Source organism: Arvicanthis niloticus, chromosome 4, assembly GCF_011762505.2.
Source record: "Arvicanthis niloticus isolate mArvNil1 chromosome 4, mArvNil1.pat.X, whole genome shotgun sequence".
In the NCBI taxonomy this organism is placed as follows: Eukaryota; Metazoa; Chordata; class Mammalia; order Rodentia; family Muridae; genus Arvicanthis; species Arvicanthis niloticus.
This window is the reverse complement of record NC_047661.1, coordinates 72,874,485-72,896,958: the sequence shown is the minus strand read 5'-3', so window position 1 is coordinate 72,896,958 and position 22,474 is coordinate 72,874,485. Positions and strand designations below refer to the sequence as shown.

The following is a 22,474-nucleotide window of genomic DNA, read 5'->3' as shown; positions in this document are numbered from 1 at the left end:
CCTAGGTATACCAACTACCTTTGACTGCTACAGACAAGCAAACATCAGCCTCCATGTCTCCCTCTCTTGTTCTCTGTCTCTCCTAGCTCCTCCTATTCCTTCTCCTCATTCTCTCCTTCCTCCCCCTTTGCCTCTCTTTACTCCTCCCCCCCTTAGTTCTTCCTACACCTGTAGATCTTCCCCAATCCTTCAGCTTCTGTAGAACCACAACTATCAGTGTAATCCTCAATTTTATTGCAAACCTTTTGCGTGACCTGCTGTCATTGTCTCCTTGATTTTTAAAATAAGCAGATTCTGGTGCAGTCTCCTCCCTCCTGTGAACCCCATCATACTTCTAACCTATCCCCATTTCTGTGTGTCACCTCACTATACTCAGAATCCTTGAACCCCCAGTGGCCAGAATCTATTAGATGCAAAGAAAAGTTCCTGCCCGACAGCAGTGATGACTGGTTCTCAATTGTCAACTTGACAAAATCTGGAATGAACTACAATCCAAATTTATAAAGCTCTTGTAATAATGTAAAGAGAGGTTTTGATCCAGTCTTAGTATTACATTCCTTTAACCTCAGCATTCAGGAGAAAGAGGCATTCAGAACTATGATTTCAAGGTCATTTTACAAAACAATTTTAAGCCAGCTAATATAGGCAGTGAAAGATGTAATAGAACCAAGATGTCATGTTCTAGACCCTGCAAGCAGCAGCAGTGGGCAGCTTGGGCATGTTGCTCTAGGTTAGAGTTGCATTTTGTTCAAAATATAGAGCTGTTGGCTCTTCCAGCACCAAGCCTGCCTGCATGATGACATAATTCTTACCATGATGATTATAGACCAAACCTCCCAAATGGCAAGCCAGCTCCAGCTAAATGTTTGTCTGTATAAGAGTTGCTTTGGTCATGATTTTTCTTCACATCCATAAAACTCAGACTAAGACAACATAAAGCAATCACAGTCTTCAGAAATCCAGAGAGGAAATGGAAGACAAGGAACAGAACTGCCACCCAACACAGACTATTGTAGACATTAGGATATAAAGCTTTAGGCATTGCAATACCAGAATCTTAGGTTTAGCATGAACAACACAGCCAGGGCATTATGTCTATACTAGAGCCCCACTATCCTTACACAGCAGTCCCTGAACATTGCAACATGGCTGAAGCACAATGAAAGACCTTAAGTGATAGAGGTCATTAATGAGTGAACGAAAAATTCCTTTAAGCAAATGTATTAACCCACATACAAACAATGTGAAGAAAGAAGTAGATCCATTAAAGTATCCAGGAAAACAAAATAAACAGTGGAAGAAAATGAACAAAATTGTTTAAGGCCTGAAAATGGAAATAGAATCTGTAAAGAAAACAAACACTGAAGAATTTCTGGAAAGTGAGAAATTTAAAATTTCTATACAAAAAAATTAATGAAATAAGAGTTAGTTCTGTGAGAAAATCAACAAGGTCAATAAATCGTATTCCAACCAAACAATAGTGCAGAGACAATATACAGATTAATCTAATCAGAAATTAAACGTGAGATGTAGTAACAGACAGAGAAAATCCAGAGACTGACACAACACACTTTTGAAATGTGCTCTTCACCACATTGGAAAATCTAAAGTATCTGATAGTTTTCTCAATAGGTATCATGTCTCCTACTCAGGGGGAGATTCCCTGCTGGACCAGAGGCTGACAAGACTAGGCCATGAGAATTGTAGGGAGGCCCCCTTCTCACAGACATATTCCAGTCTCTCAGTGACCCTCCACTTCAGGACTATCCTTAACCCCTCTTTCCCTCCTCTTCACTGTGTCTCAGGTCCCAACATGGACCTAGACCCCCTGGCTGGCTCTCTTTACCTGACCCTGTCCACCCTCACTTTGGAGGTACAATGCTGAAGTGTCTTAGAAACAATAGGGTACAATCTGGAATTATAAACCAAATAAAAGTTTTCCTCCCCAAGTTGGTTTGGATCATTGTGATTTACTCCAGAAATAGCCACTCTAAGTAAGACAAATAGTTACACATCCAAATGGAGGAATGCCTTAATCAAATTTGTAGGAGGCCCCATAGGGCATTATCTGTTGGCAAAGGGTTGTGGTCCCTATTCCTTGTCAACCTGAATTCAGCAGTCCAATGCCAGCATTTGCCAAATCTTCTGCATATTCCAGAAGGCTGAAGATTTTTCTTTGGGTCATTTATTGGAAAACAAAACAAAACAAAAACAACAACAACATTGTTTCTAGAAATGCCTGCTTTACAGTTCATGTCCAAATGACCTTACCACAATTAAAACATCTGCCATTTTGATTTTTCTTAATACATTTAGAAATGATTTCTATCAAATTAGTACCCTAAATATGTGTTTGAACATCAGCTTTATCTCTGATCCATTTGTCTATTGGTGCTGATCTTTCCTTTATAAAGACCTAATACCATGTTTTCATTCTGAATTAACATTTTGCAAAGCCAAAGGTTCAATCAACATTTTTTGACTCCTGAATTTGATATTATTCTATTTACAGCTGAAATCAAACTTTGTCTAAATCAGTAAAGCCAGCAGACCTTGGGTCCTGGATCTGCACCCAGTCCCACAAAACTCAAAGAAAAGGAGTGTTAAATTTATACAAATAAACAAAACAATAAAAAAAATAATCAGTAAAGCCTTTTGGGGGGCCATGTATAATTTTAGTAAATGACACATAAACCTTTCCTCCAAAAAAATTGACTCTTCAATTTTTCCCCAAGCATTTCAGGCTGCTAAAATACATATCTTTGAGTTGCCCAAAACTATAAAAGTCTTAACCAAGTTAATTCTAGAAAAACCACCCCTCATGGGCTGCCAATCAGGAGCTGGCAGGAGCTGCCCACCAAAGTCCAGCCTAAGCCTAGATCCCAAAACTTCTCAGAACCTTGAACAATTCCAAAGGCACCCATAGCTTTGGAGATAGAGCCAAGCATTCAAGAGAAAGAAACATAAATGACAGCCACTCCTACCCTAACAGGCTTTAAATTAACACTGTAAAGTGTTGGGAGCCAATTCCTAGCAGAAATCAGCTATCATCTTTGCAAACATCTTAAGCATCTTGTCATATACCCTGACAAGAGACTTGTTTTTCAACAGCCTACAACAGCTGAGCACACTCTGATAACCATCGTGGTTATCCCACATATCTTCTTTTGCTGTTTAATGCCCCCCAGCTTCGAGGCAAACAAGGTATTTACAACTGTAACACATGTGATATCCACACCTGCAAGGCCACAGCATATGTGGTATCCATGCCTACAAGGCACATGGCAAAGCTTAAAAATACCCCTGATTTCCATTCAATAAAGGAGACTTGAGACTTGAACACACACCCTATCTTGTCTCCATTCTTTGCATCTCTTGCCCCTCCATCCCTACTCTCTCTCTTGCTAGATACTATTGTCTGATCCCTGCAGACCAGAGCACTTAGCCCCAAAGCTTGGGGGTAGTGTGGTTTTCAACATAGTGGTGCCTCAACGTTGGGCTCCAGTTAGCAGGATACAGTGAAGGACACCCCAAGAATTGGAAGCGGCCATCCTCACTCCTGGGCTGGAGAACCTGTTGACTGATGGAGCTGGCATGGCAGTGGCGATCAACTCGAGACAAGGAGAATGAAGGACCCAGTGAGGAACATTATTGGAAGAAGGTTCTGCCAGGAATTCAGAAGTGAAACAAGCTGGGCAGTGGTGGCACATGCCTTTGATCCCAGCACTTGGGAGGCAGAGGCAGGTGGATTTCTGAGTTGGAGGCCAGCCTGGTCTACAGAGTGAGTTCCAGGACAGCCAGGGCTACACAGAGAAACTCTGTCTCAAAAAAAGAAGTGAAACAAACGTGATTGCAGCGAGACCAGTAGGTTATAGTAACAAAAATGGGGCAAGAAATAAGTGAGCAGGAACAGATGAAAAAGGCTTTAAAGATGCGAGGAGTAAATTGCAGGCTGCTCTGAGTCAAGAGAGCCAAACAGATAAATGGGTAAATAGAAGGTTGTTCTAGGCAAAGAGCTGAACAGAAAGATAGTGTTAATCAGTTGTATTAGACTGATTTAACTTTCAAAAAGGGTGATTCTGAGTTGTGTAGTTATATTTTTCCTCTGGATAAAAGGTCAGTGTAAAGGCTTTTCTGGTTATTGGCTCAAGGATGGGCAGATTTGGGGAAAAAGGTTTTTCTATGTGTTTTCAGAAGAGGTCATTAAAGTAGTAATTATAACTTCCAAAATTATATGAATCAAACATGACAAAGGTAGGCCTCCAGAAGACTAGATTTCAGAAAATCAAACAAAATAATTATCTTTCTTTTGTTTTTCTTCATTTTTTTAATTTATTTTTTCCTTTTTTTATTAGATATTTTATTTACACTTTAGATGCTATCCCCTTTCCCCATTCCCCCCCTTAGAAAACTGCTATCCCATGCCCCCTTTTCCTTTTTGCATTTATACATTTTTTTAAAAAATGTTAATCATAGGCTTCATAGGCTTTATTTGAGTCAAGAGAGCCAAACAGATAAATGGGTAAATAGAAGGTATTTATTTGGTATTGCTACAATCAGAGGTGTAACCCACTACCCAACCTCGATATATCAACTATCTTTGACTGGTAGAGATACATGAACATCTGCCTCCCTGTGTCCCTCCTCTTTCTCTCTTTCATCACCTAGCTTCTCCTCTCCTTCTTCTCCTCCTCTTCTTACTCCTTCTCTTCCTCTCAGTATTCCTCCCACCTTAGCTCCTCCTACATATCACCCTTCCTGTTAAAATGAAACTTTTTCTCTCAAAATACAATTAGAGCATAATTATGCCAATTTGTGCCAGTGAAGTACAAGATAGTCCTAATACCCAGTCCATCATTTTGTTGACTAACCAGCACCTCTGTCGTCTATCCTAACTAAAACATTTAGTTCTGAACCTGGCTTTAGGATGAATGTCAGTTGACAACCATCCACTCAAATCTTTTCTCTCAAGGTAAATAGCCAGGATTGGCTATGAGGCTATAAGTTTTCAACCCCAGTCAGAGATCCAGAATGACTGAGTTAACTATAATTGTGGGAAGTACAAAGCATAGCTTCAAAAACTTAGCCAATTTATAGAGACCTCTGAATACCAGGACAGTCCCTTCTACTTCAAAACGTTGGAGCATCTGTTCTTCCGCCTTCTGGCCCAGGATCATCTGACAGACCTTAGTGCTGCAGAATTATTAAGGGTTGATTACTCTGTCTAGGCAGATATAATCAGTCAGGCTATTCTGCAAGTGTGTCCTTTTCTGGACAGTAATTTGTCTGTAGAAGAAAGAGGTCATTAAGGTAGTAGTTATATCTTCCAGAATTATATGAATCAGACGTGACAGAGGTAGGCCTCCAGAAGACTAGATTCCAGAGAATCAAACAAAATAATTATCTTGATACTAAAATTTGTTTTGAGATTTGTATATTACAGAATACACAGCCTTGGTGAATGAATCTTCTTGTCACCTGCATGTCCACTGAAGTCTTGGACTTCCAGCTGGATGCAGTTAAGACAGACATCAGAGGCTTCTCAATTTACCCCTCCCCTCATCCCTCTTCTAATATCTCAATGCCCATATTCATCTTGAAGAAGGTAATGAAGAGTTGGTGCCCCAATACCCTGGACTTGTGGACTGAGGTGGTTAATATTAGGCTGTCTATCTAGGGAAAAGTAATGGTTTTATTGGAACAGGAAGGAAGAACTGAAATTGATTACACAGCCATAATGTATTGGTAGAAATCTGTCTCGGGTCCATGCCGTTTAACAAACTGATGGCTTTTGTACAACAACAGATAGACGTTATTCAAATGAAACCCATACAGGTCAGCTATTACAGGCTGGAAGTAGGGGACTCTAAAACCTCTGTCATCAAGACTAATGAGGATTAACCCCTAACTTACACACTAAGCTGGATATCTAAGGCAGACATGGTTCCCTTAAAATTTCCCAGCCTTCCCTTTTGAAAAAAATTGAAAAGGAAGGACTTGTTGGGAGCCGACTCCTAGCAGAAATCGGCTATCATCTTTGCAAACATCTCAAGCCATATACCCTGACAAGAGACTTGGTTTTCAACAGCCTACAACAGCTGAGCACACTCTGATTAACATCTTGTTTATCCCACATATCTTGTTTTGCTGTCTAGTGTCTTCAGTTGCAAGGTGCACATTGTATCCATGCCTACAAGGCACATGGCTAAGCATATAAATAGCCCGGATTTCCTTTCAGTAGAGGAGACTTGAGACTTGAACACACACCCTGTCTTGTCTGCATTCTTTGTGTCTCTTGCCCCTCCATCCCCACTCTCTCTCTTGCTAGACCCTGTTCTGTGGACTGGAACAGCAGCTCAGGCTGGGACACAGTGGTCTCCAAACTGGGCAGTGCAGCCGCAACATAGTGGCCCCCAATTGTGGGGCAGCGCTGTAGTCAACAGTAAAGCACACTCTTACATCTTCCTTCCAGTGTATGGCAGACCTGGTCATGTTGAATCTCTGCAAAATAACCACTTTTGGCTGTTGTATAACATTGGAGTGTGGGTATCATTCTTCAGTGAATTGTGGACCCTTATATTTAGGGGCTCTGCTGAAAACCTCTGACCCAAATAGGTGAATTTTTAATTTTTTTTTCTTTTCTGATCACTATGTTTGTTTCTTGTTTTGTCAATTGTCACTTCTGTGTTTTCTTATTCTGGTTCAATCTAGAGGCCAAGAGGGACAGAGCAGACATATTTTCTGTCGGGCCTTGGACGAGGTAACTTCATTTAACCTGCACCATCTGTCATGTAACACAGAGGTACAGGGCATGATTAGCAGGTCTCCACCTCCAGAGATTAAAATATTAATGAGTTATCTAATGGCCGGGGGCGTAGCTAATGAAGTTATTCCCTCCCCTTTTCTCCCTCCCTATAAAAGCCAGGGGAGCCTGGCTTTTGGCCAGGAGTGCACACTATCTATACCCATTTACCATACCATGAACAATAAAAGCTTTAGAAAACTGGACTCCACCTGTTGCCTGGGCCTTCCTGCACCTGCAGCCAGATTCCCAGCCTTTGGAACCCTGAACCTTGCCAATGCAGCCTTTGGCCCGCCTGCAACTACTGCGTGAATGTGGGACCCTCCACCAGTGGTGTGGAAAGCTTGCCCGGGACCCCACTGCTAGACTCCCGTCGTTAGTGTTTTTCCCACAGTTTTCTGTCACCCAACTCGGGACCATGGAGGACACCTCTGAACCCAATCTGGAATACTTGGTCGTTCTCATCTGATTACTAAATTGGCTGTGGGTCTGTGGGCCTACACTGCACAGGAAGGAAGACCATCTGAGAGAGACTTTTCTTTTTGGGTTTACTATCCTGAGACCATTATTCTGTGTCTGTCCTTGTGCATGTTTATGGTTTGTGTCCTAGTGTGTCTGTTCTTTTCTGTATTTTGTCTGTGGCTTTGTTCCTGTGTGCAAGCTTTTTAGATCCCTAAGATGGGGCAGGCACAGAGTACCTCACTGTGTGTGGTCCTCAGACATTCAAGGATTTCCACTAAGTTGTAGGAGATTCAGGTCTGGTTATTATTCTCAGTAAACTTTTGTAGGAATAAATAGCCCACTTGTCATCTAGGATTGGCTGAAGAGGGAACTTTTCATCTCCCTACAATCTATAAGATGAAGATTGTTGTGTATGAGAACAAGGGCCACCCCGACCAAGTGTCAAATATCACCACATGGAAATAATGGTCAAAAAGCTTTGTTTGATTGATATCCTTTTTGTCACTGGCTGCACCACTCCCCACTCTCTTCCCTTGCCCCCTCCTACCTTTCTTTCTCCCTCTGCTCCCAAGGAGGATTTCAGTCCTCTTCCTTATATTTCTGGCCCTGCCCATGCCCCAACCCGACTTCCTTGACTCTCCAGACTCTCATTTTGAGTCCACCTAACATTGAGGCTGTACTGCCCAGAGGAATGACTCTACTATACACTTACTCCTCCAGTTTTCTGAACCCCCAGATGTACAGAGGAGACAGCTTATGTCTTATATACCATTGGTCAGTAATGACCTTTATAATGGGACGTTGTAACAACCTCTCCCCCACCCCCATTTTGAGAAAGACTCTCAGATCTTATAGGTCTCTTAGATTCAATCATGATGACTCAGCAACCCACCTGGGATGGCTGTCAGCAACTGCTACAGGTTCTCTTTAAAACAGAAGAAAGAGAGAATTGTGAGAGATGCTTAGAAATTGGTTCTGGGAGCAAATGGACTGCCCACCCAAGTGCAGGCTAATATTGATACAGCCTTAACTTTGGCCAGACCCAACTTGGATTTTACCACTGTTGAAGGTAGGGAGAAGCTGTGGGTCTTCCACCAGAGTATGTTGGGTTGTAAGGCCCCCACGAAGGGAGAACCTCACCCAAGCCTCAGGAATTTGTGGCCATCCAATAATTCACAAGACACCAAACTTGATGCAATCAACAAGAGGTATATTTCGATCAACATGTTCAGGTCAAGACCCATGACCCACACAGGGGCAGTGGGGTCTGACCCCTGGGCTTTGGAGGCAGAGACAATTTAAAGGCCAAAACCACAACCCAGGGGGAAAACTATAATCCAGGGGGAATGAAGGAGGGTTATTGGAGAGTACCTGTGGAAGGTCCCAGTCTATTATTCAGTTTGTGACAGGGTACAAAGAAGAGTCATGGGGAACATTTTGTATAGGCTATTCTCTAAGAGACTATTCATAATAAATCATTTATGTTATGATCAGCCAAGTTCCTCAAACACAGAGCTCATGACCAAGCTGACCTGCACTCTTGGTTCTGCCCAGTCTGCTAGGAGATTTTGAAAAATTTTAACCCTTTCATTTCTCCATTTCTTCTGATGTAAGAGTTTTAATCATAAAACTTGGCTTAACATCAAAATCTGAACAGCACTTATTTTTTCTCTGACAAAGGTAACTAATTTATTTAGAGATGTCTTTAACTTTCATCACTGTGGAGGTGGTCAGGAGCATCAGGTATGGTCTCTTCTAGTGAGGCTCAAGGTTCTTGACCCAGTGGTGGCAGATGAGAACAGCATCTCCAACCTGGAACTGATGAAGCATACTCAGGTCTCCAGTCTCATAAGCTTCTTTTAACTGCTCCCAGACCTCACGTTGGACCACCTCAAGTGTTTTCATGTGGAAAAACAGGGATTTAGAAAGAACAACATCAGAATCATATATTTTATCTATCTCAGTAAGTAGTTGAGACCACCCCCACCCCCACCCCCCCATAAAATCTTATAAAGTGTTAGCTTAAATCAAAACCTGGAACAAGGCAAAAGGAAGGAGGGCTGTACAGTCATCCCCAGCCAGTCTCCAAGGCTAATTTAGTTAAGGTCTCTTTAATAGTTCTATTTATCTTTTTTAATCTGTCCTGAGCTCTGGGGTCTGTAAGCACAATGTAATTTCTAATTAATCTCCAGCTAGGTGGCTAGTCTCTGACTTACCTGGGCAACAAAGGCAGGTCTATTGTCAAACCAAATTATCTTGGGTATTTCAAACCTGGGGAAGTTCTCTTCTAAGATCTTCTTAGCCACCATGTTGGCAATCTCAGTCTTTATAGGAAAGGCTTTTACTCAGCCTGAAAAAGTATCTATAAAGACTAACAAGTATTTGTTACCATATTTTGCAGGTTTGACTTCCATGAGGTCCACTTTTCAGTAGGCCCCAGGTCTGTCTCTTTGAAGTCTTCTTCCTGGGGGACATCTTGAATACTCAGCATTAGTCAGGGCACAGGACTCACAGTTTTTTTCAAATAAGTTTAACACATAAAATTATCAAGTTCTTCAGGTGTTTAGCTCCTAGGTGAGCTAAATAATGTAAATTTGTCATATATCTTCATCTTTCTCTCTGTGGAAGTACTATTTTTCCCATGGACATCAAGATATTTTCTAGGACTTTCAACAGTCAGGATCATAGCTCTTTGAGCAGCATTTTTAAGCAGTCAAATCTGCCATCTGATTTTTTTTCAACAACAGTATCCTGGGTTTTCTGATGTCCAGGACAATGACTTTTCAGCAGTCCCCTCTGTCTGTAATTTGTCCCATGAATATGGGCAGTGGCAAAAGCATACCTGCTATCAGTGTTCTTTCTGGCAGGCTGCTGGCCCAAATTACTTGGTTTTTGTCTACCACTGTTGCTCTTGCCATCCACTTACCTTTAATCACAAAGCTGCTTCCATCAGTATACCAGTTCGGACTCCCTGGCCAAGGTTGGTCTTCTGCCAGAATGTCAATGGGCAGGGGAGGAATCATCAGTCTCAGCCAGCAAGATGGCAGAGTTCAGGATGGCCGGGGAGGCAAAGATCCCCCTTTCATGTGGGCATTAGACATCTATCAGTCAGGGGGCTGTCAGATAATGGTCTCAAGGGAGTGGGATGTCACAACAGTTATCTGCTGTTCCAGAGTCAATTTAAGCAAGGTCACAGTATCGATGGCTTTCAGACAAGTAGGCCATCCGCTGGCAACTAGGTCAAAAGCCAGTAGTGTCTAGAAACGCTCTCATTTGTCTTTTGTATGCCTTTGTATGCCTTTAAGTGTGGTGGCCATAGTCAAATGTAATCAATTCAAGCAAGGCCACAGTATCAATAGTGCCTGCCATCTTTACAGGTAGCAGGGGGGGTGTTCCACGATGACTGGCAAGTAACCAGAATGTCCTGTTGTGACAGTCTATGAATGTGAGGTCTAATTTGTTTTCTCTGGCTTCACGACTCATTGGGTGCTGCCACACTCCAATAAAGGAGGTGTTGATTAACCATTTACTAATGTCAGGGCTTCTTGTTCTTGAAGCTCATGAAGCCATTATTCATCTTCTGGTTTTAAGGCCAGTATCATAGAGGTAGGGGTTTTCTCAAGACACCCCTGGTCTTGTCTGAGTAAACTTTAACTTTGTCTCTCCCCAACAAAGGCATAGGGCACTCAGGAGTAACCGGAATGACACACTTGTCCTTTCCCCAGATCAACAGTTTGTGAAGTAGTCTAAGAATATTGTTTCTGCCCTGTTGCCCCTATGGCTATGGTCTTTTGTTTTGTTTTGTTTTGTTTTGTTTTGTTTTGTTTTTTAAATTTTCTCAATGATTGTTTCAGAAATGAATATTCTGCTCCAGTATCCACCAGAAAGTCCATAGGTGTCCCCTCCACTCTCAGGATCCCCTCTAGTCATCTTCTTTGAGCACCAGGACCTTAGGGGTCCTTCCTTTCTTCTTTGGGCAGGCTCAAGTCCAGTGTCTTTTGTTGCCCAGATTCCCTGTTTGTCTAGGCCCTGCCCTTTCTCTCTCTCTATCTCCTATAACTGTGGCCAGTATTCTAGTCTTCGGTCTCCCTTTTGTGATATATTTTTAGTCTCTTTAACTAAATCCTGCAGGGTATAATCTTGTAATGCCTCTATATGCTGTAACTTCTTACCTGTCACCAGAGCCTGGTGGGGTAAACTGTCAGCCGCTCCCTACCTGTAGCCGTGTCCCAGTCTGGGTGGTTAAGGGGGGCTTCTAACAGAATCTATTCTCATTCTTCTGTGGTAAAGAGAACCTGTAAAAGTCGCTGGCAATTATCCCAGGTAGGCTGGTGAAAAAATATTAAAGACTGTTCCAGTCCAGTCAGACTGGCAGGGTTATCTGAAAAGAAAGGGTAATTAATCTTTCAGTTTGTTCTGTGCCTCATTCTGCAGAGGGCCAGGGCTCGGGAACCTGGCTTTTTCTTTTTACCCATGGTGGTGGATCTTGGACCAGGTCCTGCCACAGAGTTATGTATGGCTGTTGATCAGGATATGACCCTGTTCCTTCCTGAAAAATAATAGCTTTAACTTTAAAAATAATAGTCAAGTCAAAAGTCTCTTCTGGCAGCCAGTCAACATCAAATGTCAGTCACTCTGAGGCACAGAAGGTCTGTCACGGTCTTTTCTTGATCTCAACTGATAAGTTATGTGCTCTAGTTTTAACTTCAGTTCAATGATCTAGGGTTAAACTTTAGTTACAGTCTGTTCCGTTGTCACAAGTAACAGAAAGCCCAGAAAAAACACATATATAGAGAGAGACTAACAAAAACCTGTCTCAATTTTGAGTGCTAGTCAAGAAGGATTCCACATCTTCCCTGGCACCCCTTGCCAGCCAGGAGGGATTCCACATCCTCCCTAACAAGAGGACCACTGTGTCCTCTCTGACACCCAAATGGGAATCTCTCAGGTGTCCCTGAGAATTCCTGCCCTTTCTTGGGACATCTCCCAGGGCTACAGCTGGTGATTTCCCTAGAACATCTGCCAATCACTCCAGTCGTCTCCTCTTGAGACTGAAATGGCTGCAAACAGCTGCAAAGAACTGAAAGTACTTTCACAAAACCAGCTTACTGAGACAGTACAGACAAGAGAATGGGCCCAAATCACAGAAACCACAAAAACAGAAATCTTTCACTGAGACAATATAGACAACAAATTGGCCAAAAACCCACAGAAATCATACCTCCAAGTGGGTTCTTAGAGCTTAGGGTGGTCTCAGTTTCCCGGTTAAGGAACCAAAAATGTAAGGCCCCCACGAAGGGAGGACCTCACACAAGCCTCAGGAATTCACTGCCACTCATTAACTCACAAGACACCAAACTTGATGTAATCAGCCAGAGGTATATTTCAATCAATATGTTGAGGTCAAGACCTGTAGCCCATGTAGGGGCAATGGGGTCTGATCCTGGGGCTTTGGAGACAGAGAGAAATTTAAATCAAAAACCACAACCCAGGGGGAGTAAAGGAGGGCTATTGGAGAGTACCTGTGGAAAGTCCCAGCCCATTATTCAGTTTGTGACAGGGTCCAAGGAACAGTCATCATGGGGAACATTTTGTATGGTCTATTCTCTAAGAGCCTATTCATAATCAACCATATATCTTTTGGTAAGCCAAGTTTCTGAAACACAGAGCTGATGACCAAGCAGGTCTGAGTTACCTCACTCAGGATGATATTTTCTAGTTCTATTGATTTGCCTGCAAAACTCATGATATCCTCATTATTAATAAATGAATAGTATTCCATTATGTGAATGAACCACATTTTCTACATCCTTTTGTTGAGGGATATCTGGATTGTTTTCAGCTTCTGAGTATTATGAATACAGTATTTATGAATGTATTTGAGTAAGTATCCTTGTGGTGTGATGCAGCATTTTTGAGTATTTTACCAGAGGTGGTATAACTGTGTCTTAAAGTAAAAGTCTTTCCAATTTTCTGAATCATTACATGAATTTAGCTTAAATAATACATTCATGCTGGGCGGTGGTGGCTCACTCCTTTAATCCCAGCACTTGGGAGGCAGAGGCAGGTGGATTCCTGAGTTCTAGGCCAGCCTGGTCTGCAAAGTGAGTTCCAGGACAGCCAGGACTACACAGAGAAACCCTGTCTAGAAAAATAAAAAAAAAAATACATTCATGATGATAATTATATTTATATAGCTCTTTACTGAAAGAAAACTGTTTAAATGTGTTTTCTTTACAAATAAATTAGGTGTCCTCTTTGATTTCAATAAAAGGGGAAAAATTAGATATGTTTACTCAAGTTTGCTATTTACTTTAGGTGTGGTGGCAAGTACTTTTAATTTTAGGAGTCAAAAGACAGAGAAACATATATCTGTGTATTGGCTGTTACTCTTGTGTATTGAGGCAGATCTAAGACTGGTAGGGTATATACAGAAAAACCCATTATAAAAAGCCAAAAACAAAAAAATTAGATTACAGTGTATTTTTTCTTCTGAATAAATTTAATCACTTGAATTCAAATTTTAAATACAGAATGATTTAAACATATCATTATCTGTAAAATATCATAAAACATTTCAAAATAAATCAAGAGAAATAATTTAAAAAATTGAAAAGCATAGTTCCAATGAGAGAAGAAAAAAGAATTTATTTTAAGTTTTATCCTGTTTTTAATTAAGGGTATGTTCAGATGGTTACATATTAGTGTGAGTGCCAGGGGCCAAAGGCTTGTCACCTCCTACAGCTGGATTTCTAGACAGTTGTGAACTCTCAGTAGGAGCTAGGAACTAACACAGATACAAAGTAACAGGAGCATGAACTCATAATCACTCACTCATCTTTCTACCTTAAATTATATTTACCACTAACTTTGGAAAAACTTAAAATATAAAATGAGTTATATTGGGTCCCAAATATGGATATGTTTCCTATAGAAAGCAGTTAATGTTCAATATGTGGGCAGAAAAGGACTCAAAATCACTAATAATCAACAAACTAAAATGAGTGGATAGAAATGAAAGTTACAATAAAATAAAAGATCATAACATATTGGATAAAAAAGATGTTAGAGAAAACAAATTAACATAAGTAAAAGCAGGAGTTAGGGCAATTCAATATAAACAGGAATAGGAATGGAATGTAGACTCTACAGGAAAGTGAAATTAATTGGGTTTAAAGAGCATAATTATGTCTGGTATATTTACGTGTTAGGAAAGAGATTGAGGAATTGACATATTGCAAAGAATTTAGGGTTTAGAGTAGATACCTTAGGTCTGAGACATGATAAGGGAGTTGCTTATAAGAACATGCATGGCATGTACTCACTAATAAGTGAATATTAGCCAAAAATATACATAATACTTAGGATACAATCCATAGAAGTCAAGAAGGTTAACATGTAAAAAAGTCCAAGTGAGGGTGTTTCAATCCCAGTTGGGAGGGAGAAAATGCAATCATAGGTGTCAGAGGGAGGGAGGGACCTATATGGGAGGGGAGAGGGAAAGGGGAAAGAAGAAACATGATCAGGTATGGGGCAGGAGGGAGACAGGATAGAAGACCTGAGGGACAGCAGAATGAATGGAAATATGTAACCTTTGTAGTTGGGAGGTTGGGGGAACATCTAGAAGTTGCCAGAGACCTGGGAGGTAAGAGACTCTCAGGACTCAAAGGGAGGGACCTTAGATAAAATGCCCAACAGTGCAGACATGGAACTTGTTGAGTCCAACTCCAGTGGAAGACAGGGCATCATGTGGAGGGAATTTGTTGTTGCTATCCCACAGTCAAAACTCTGACACAGAATTGTCCCTGTCTAAAAGAGCTGTGGAACTAAACTGGAGTAGGAACTGAGAGAAAGGTGGTCCAATGACAAAGTCAACTTGGGCTCCAACTCAAAGTGAGGCTCCAAGGCCTGAAACTATTACTGAATCTACGGTGCACTTACAGATAGGAGCCTAGCATGATGCTCCTCTTAGTGGCCCAATAAGCTGCTGACTGAGGCATATACAAGTACTTATGCCCAAACATTGGACTGAAGTTGGGGACCTCTGTGGCTGGATTAGGGAAATGCTCAAAGATACTGAGGAAGAGGTCCACCCCATAGGAAAACTAGCAGTCTCAACTAACTGGGACCCATGAGATCTCTCAGACACTAAGCCAACAACCAGACATATTAGAAGCTCTGTCCCAGGCCGCTGACACATATTCAGCAGAGGACTGAATGGTATGGCCTCAGTGGGAGAAGAGGTGCCTAACTCTTGAGAGACTTGAGGCCCCAGGGAGTAGGGAGGTCTGGCAGGAGGTGGTAGGGACATCCTCCTGGAGACACAAGGAGGAGGAATGGGATGAGGAACTGTATGAGGGCTGACCAGGACTGAGAAAATGACTGAACTGTAAAAAATAAAAGTAACAAAAAAATTGTTAAAAATCAACTTTCTAATAAAAGTATATATTTTAAAGTTAAAAAAAGTTTTCTTATTTCCTATTTTTTTAAAGACCATTAGTATTTGGTTTTAATCCTGGTCACTGTGTTGTCTAAGGTTCCTGGTTACCATTTTATTCAGTTTTATTTTGCTGTGAAGAGACACCATGACTACAGCAACTCTTTACATGACAACATTTAATTAGGGATTGCTTACTGATTCAGAGTTTTAGTCTATTTTTATCATGACAGGAAGCAGGGTGGCATGCAAGCAGATATAGTACTGGAGATATAGCTGTGTGTTGTATATCAAGGTCAGCAGGCACTAAGAATAGAGACAAATCATGAGTCTCGCTTGAACTTATAAAACCATAAAGCCCATGCTCAGGGATATACTTGGTAAATCCTGAGATTCACCAGAGCAAACCAATTTCACACTTGTAGGCCAAATTTCAAAACAAGCTTTACTAAGTTTTAAAGTGACCAAGAGATGAGAGTTCTATATCTTGATCCAGAGGCAGTCACAATGAGACTCATTTCTGCAGGCAACCATGAGGAGGCTCTATCCCTGAGGGGGACAGAGCTTAAACACTGGACATTGTGGTAAGAACATTGGGATGTGACATGGCCTGTAACAGCCAGCCATATATACCAATATGGCTTCCAAGGGCATCAGAGAGACCATAGAAGTCATTTGAGGAGGTCCAATCCAAAAATGAAACTTTCTTCATATTGGACATCCTGTCATTGCTCAAAGCTCGGGTGATTGTGCAGCTGGACAGCATGTTTGGGGGCTGAGTCTGTACAAGCTCCAAGCTGCTATAAACCACCTTGTTGGCCCTACTCAGTAATTAGATGCTCCTCCACACACCACAGCCTTCTTTCCCAACTGTGTCTTCCATTCGATCTCCAGTTCTGCCTCTGTCCTCCATGAAGTTACTGCTATGTTCTTCCATCTTTTCCACCTCTCCATCCCATATATATCTGTCATAGTGGCAGTGTGCCACAAAGTATGTCTATATTTCTATATCTCTCTCTGTATCTGTCTATCTCTGTATCTATCTCTCTATATCTATCTATCTATCTATCTATCTATCTATCTATCTATCTATCTATCCCAAATATTTTTACATGAAAATATGTATTGCAACTAGTTGTTGGTCTGGTTCAAGGTTTCTAAAACACCAAAATATAAGACCATTCCTAAGATTCTTCTCAGATACTCTGCTGATGCCCAGAGTCAAGGAGATCCTGTGGCTAAGCAGGGATTTAGGGGATAGGTTCTTTGCAAGCTAAAAGCTGTTGTACATCTCTCTGCCCTCCTGAGGCTTGGAGTGGGGGTGGGGGACTTTCTCGGTAGGCTCAACCTTTGTGCTTGTAGCCTACATATATTACCAGTGCTCTATGCTTTCTTTCTTCCTCTCTCCCTCTCCCTCTCCCTCCCCCATCTCTCACCCAGCAGGAAAAAATTGCTGGGTGCAGCTGAAGCTGTTCTAGGCTGAGGGGCAGCAGGCAGGTATAGGGCCAGCCCTAGTCAATAAAGACCACTGGTTTTGCAGGACTGGTTCTTCCATACACGACAGCAGCTTATAGATGAAGTAGATATTGGGGTGCACCACCTCAAAACAGTGGATCTGGGCCTGGATAATAGCCAAGATTGTGAGTCCAGGGATTTTTGAACATGGTCCTCCTGCAAGTATGTGATACTACAGCCTTTTGGTCCTTTTTACTCCATTGTGTAAATGTACCACATTTTTAATCTATTTTTCTTTTGAAGGATAGTAAAAAGGATTTCTGGTTATTATGAATATGAATATTATGAATAGAGCAGTAATGAATATGGTTGATCAAGTGTCCCTGTGATAGAAAGAAGCATGCTTTGTATATATGCCCAACAGTGGTATTGGTGGATCTTGAGGTAAATTGACTTCTATCTTTCTGAGGAACCACCATAGTGATTTATATAGTGGCTGAAAATTTTGCATTTCTACTAGCAATGGAGAACTGTTCTCCTGTGTGTACATCCTTGCCAGCATGAGCTGTCCCTTGTGTCACTGACCTTGGCCATTCTGACAGATGTAAGATTGACCAAGCCAGCTCAGTCAGTCAACAGGTTCTCAGGAGAGGGAGTTTAGATTGAAAAGAAAAAGACAATTAGACAATATTATAACATGATTCCAGCCAGTTCTGAAGCTTAATTAGGCTCATTTTTACCCAGTATACTTTTTATACCATTCTAGGTACATCCAAAGAATAGGGTCAGTCCTTAGATCAAAGACAAAGAAATTAAACAAGGCAATACACAAAGAGAACAAACAAGGCAATAAATAAAGTCCCCTGGTCACTGCTTCTAGGGGCTTGTCAGGATGACCAAGATAAAAGGAATGTCACCCATTCCTAGGTTGAGTTCACCTTGAGCTTTGTATTAGCCCAAATGTGAATATTCTTATCCGAGCCTACTTCCAGAGAGCTCAGTGACAACTGCTTGCCAAATTTCTTCAAGTAGCCTCAGCAGGTTTCACCATCCCCTCTTTTTTATTTCATGAACAAGACTGAGTCTATCTTAGGTTGTTCTGATAAAAATGCTTTTCTTACCCATCTTAGAAAACACATTTTCAAAAGCAATGCAATTCTGTCTGAGGTCTGTAAGACTCTGTGCAGAATCTTACCTGTCATTGACAGCCATCCTGTTAAATTAATAAATCTGTGTTGGGATTCTTTTCTAGTTTCAAGCCGTGTATTTTGGCCACCAACATGTTGATGTTGTTAAAGGCAAGTTTTATCCCAATGGGCAGGAATACAAGAATTCCTTCTCTTCTGTTTCCTCTCTGGATTGTTGAAGAGTGTGATTGCCGTATGTTGTCTTAGTTAGGGTTTTATGGATGTCTTCACAGAGACATCATGACCAAGCTTCTTTTATAAAGGCACACATTCAGTTGGGGCTGGCTTTCCATTTTGGATGTTCAGTCCATTACCATCATGGTGGAAGCATGCCATCATGTAGGAAGGCTTGGTGCTGTAGAGCCAACAGCTCTACATCTTGGTCAAAAGTTGACTCTATCCTAGAGCAACATGGCCCAAGCTGCCCAATGTTGCTCTTTGCTGGGACTGAAACATGCCCTCTCTTCTATTACATCTTTCATTGCCTAGGTTTGTCTGGCTTTGTACTTGTTCTGTAAACTTACCTTGAACTCAGAGATATGCATACCTCTGTTTCCTGAATGCTGGAGTTAAAGTCCTGTACAACTAGGACTTGTCTTAATCCTCTCTTTACATTTTATAAAATCTTTATAAATTCTGGATTGTAGTCCATTCTACATATAGTAAAGTTGACAATTGAAAACAGCAGTAACTGGTGTCAAGCAGGAACTTTTTCTTGGACCTAATGGTTTTGACCACTGGTGGTTCAAGATTCTGAGTATAGGTAGGTGACACTTAGGAAGTAGGATGTGTCAGAAGTCTAAAGGGGTTCAAAGTATGGAGGAGATTCCATCAGAATCTGCTTATTTTGTCTCCTTCGAATTGAGGGAGACAGAGAAAAAATGATTACCCCAGAAGATTTTCTATAGTTTTGGGGATTATACTGGTAAGTGTAGATCTACAAGAACTGAAGGAGGCAGATTCCATGCTTCCCTGTCAGGATTGGTCGGTGAGTTATCAGTGAGTGCATGCTGGATGTAGGGGCAAAAATAACAACAAGGACTGAGGGAGAGGGAGCTTAAAAAGCAATTGTCTTTGGGACTCACAGGAGATATAGGCAGGCAGAAAGGAAGGCTACAGCTGATGTTATGATTGCTTTTGCAGCTGAGTTCCCCAAAACTGAGTCTTTTAAAGAAAGTCTCCATTGTTTTTTTCTTCTTTGATGAATAAAGATTGATATTTGATTTCTCATTTCCTCTCATCTTGGTCATCTGTTCTGCTCAGTCCAATGCAGACATTTTTCTCTGATGAAACTCAGTTGGGCTGTGCTTAGGCCCAGCACCTACATTGCATCCCAGTTTCCAAGTCATCAGACAAAACAAAAAAAAAAAAAATAAAATAAAAAAAACCATCAACAGGATAGATGTAGAGTGTCCCAAACTCCTGAGCTGCCCTTCCCCACCTGCCTTTTTAACATATTACAGCTGTTTTAAATCCTGAGTCACCATGTTGCATTCTCTCAGATTCACTGTAAATGCTCCAGCAATACAGTAGTGTAGCCAGAAGATGTTGGTAACCACCCTGGTTGTTGCTGTTGGAAGACAGGTCCTATGTGAACATGTCTTAAGGACCACTTAAGTTGTTTGAGAGGGAGAACCAGAGAACACTCTTTGCAGAAGCTAGGAAGTTGAATACTCCAGCCACCTAGTGGGGATGTGACTCCACCATTGACTTCCACCCTGAGGTCTCAGAGACCTCAGAAGCATGAACTGAAATGAAATTCAGGACCTGAGTCTTGAGCTGCTCTGTGCTATGGAGGTCAGCCAGGATGAGAGTGTGTGCAGCATTCTCCACAGAGAGATTCCTGCAGAGGGCATCCTCACACATGACCTTCAAACCCTCCAGGCCATACTTGTCAGCAGCTGCCAGCACACCAGTGGCCATGGAGTGGCTGTGGAGGTGTGGAGCCAACTCAGTGTAAATGAAGCCCATCATTTCCTCGAAGACTTGGGGATCCAGGTCATGGATCTCAGTGTAGTACCTTAGGCTTTCGTTCATTTCATGTTCAAACATGGCTCTGAAAACTGGAGAGCGAGCTGCTAGGATGGCCTTGTGAGCCCTGAATTCTTGGCCACCTACCAACAGGCAGCAGTCTGTGAAGAGGGAATTCTCCCACAGCTCCCCTAGGTCATCTGCCAATGTGCTCCTTGGAATATTGATTGCAGGTCTTGTGTCCTGTCCAGAAATGCTTAAGGAATCTTTTTGCACTCTCACATTGCAGAGGAGGGTAAGTCTGTCGTCCAGTAATAGTGAATGGGTTTGAGACAAAAGGAAATCTCGATGGATGAACTTTTTGAATCCAAAGGCTTGGTAGGGCAGTAAACTACAGACACCTGGGCTCTTTGATTTATTGCTTTTTCCCCCATTGGCATTTAAGATACAAAAGTGAAACTTTGCCAAAATTGGTCTTTTCACAGCTGAGCAACATCATGTAAAGTGTCAGGTAACCCTTCCTTTCTTCATCAACCCTGTTTGGATGTACTCTCAAACACCATACCACTTCATCATTGGCCTCTGATGAGAACACTGGGCTTGTAATACATTCCCTCATTCCCTCAACAAAAAAGAGAAGTTGCTAATGATCCATTTGTAGCAGAAGTCATGATCTCTGTTCTGTGTGCAGTCCCAGCTCTTGGGTTCCAGGTGCCCTAACATTTCTGGTTGAGGTACTTTGGATGTAAAACTGGAACCTGAAAAGAACTAGAAATTATTTACTCTTAACCTTATAGGATACAATTAGAAATACTTTTTAGATTCAAGTATTAATTTCTCCAAAATTGCATCTTCTATGATGTTGAAAACTTGTGTCTCTCTAAAATTTTCTGTCTAGATGCCAATATTGGTTTAAGAGAAAAAAATCCAGGCTCCCCTAAATCCCTTCACCTCTTTTCTTTCTCTGCCTTTCTTCTCATCACTACTCTACTCTCCTTTCCATGCTCTCAATAAACTTTGTTCTATACTAAACCTGTCATATGGCTGGTACCTCAGTGGGAAGGGATGCCTCAGCATGGGCCCACCAGGGCAACATTCCCACCTTTTCCATACCTGGCTTTAACAAACATATCCTGTATTTCTTCTTATAAAACACAACATTGGTGTTACAACTCAGAATTTAAAACTCACATGTTAACATCTCCTGCTGTCACATCAACTTTCCAGCCAACAGATCATTTCCTAGACCTATCCATCCAAACACCAGCAAATTGGTAAGCTTCTTCTCCCACACAGGTTAAGTATAAACATCCCCTGGTCCCAACTGAGGGCTATTGAGCTTAAAGCCATTCTGTGGAGTCCTTGTGAATGAAGACATTCACAGTCTTTATGACTGGCTTCCTTGCAGAATCCTCAACCATAACACACACACACACACACACTGGGCCTAGAGTCTCAACCCATTTAGGGTCCCTGATTGTCTGTTTAGGCACTGTGATCCTCCATGGGACTAGGTTAAATTAGTTGATTCTGTGAGCCCTGTATTAGTGGTGTCTTTGACACTTCTACCTTACAAAAATCCATCCTCCCAAAGAAAACAAAGAACTGCCTACACCCAAAGGCATAGACAAAAAGAAATAATCAAACTCAAGGCTGAAATCAATAAAGCAGAAAGAAAGAAACAATACAAAGGGTCAGTAAAACAATGAGTTGTTTCTTTGAGAAAATCAGTACGATCAGCAAACCCTTATATAAATTAAATAATAGTTGGAGAGTGTAGATATAGATTAAACAAATTAGAAACAAACAAACAAGCAAGCAAACAAAAAACTGGAAAGAACAACAGACACCAAAGCAATCTAGAGAATCCTAAGGACATATTTAAAAAACCTGTACTCCATTAAATTGAGATCTCTAAAAGAAATGGATAATTTCCTCAATAGGTCCCACATACCACAATCAAATCAAGGTCAGATAAGCCATTAAAGAGACTCATACCCTCTAGTCAAATAGAACCTACCATTAAAATCACTCCTCTACAAGGGAAAAAATTCTCATGGTAAGATGACTTTAACACAGAATTCTACCACAATGTCAAAAAAGAGTTAACATCAACATTTCTTAAATTATTCCACAAAATCAAAATAGAGGAAATACTTC

At 41.4% G+C, this 22,474-nt stretch overlaps 1 long non-coding RNA gene and 2 pseudogenes across 1 annotated transcript; all 3 read right to left on the bottom strand.

Moving 5' to 3' along the window:
• LOC117707881 (serine/arginine-rich splicing factor 6-like) overlaps positions 1 to 22,474 on the bottom strand; it is a 329,309-nt pseudogene that overhangs the window by 121,162 nt on the left and 185,673 nt on the right.
• Positions 8,542 to 10,404, bottom strand: LOC143442046 (uncharacterized). Its single transcript, XR_013109934.1, has 3 exons — positions 10,191 to 10,404; positions 9,654 to 9,739; positions 8,542 to 9,154 (listed from the first exon to the last, which is right to left on the bottom strand). It is a non-coding gene; the product is annotated as an uncharacterized LOC143442046 (long non-coding RNA).
• LOC117706762 (TD and POZ domain-containing protein 4-like) lies at positions 19,848 to 21,898 on the bottom strand (annotated as a pseudogene).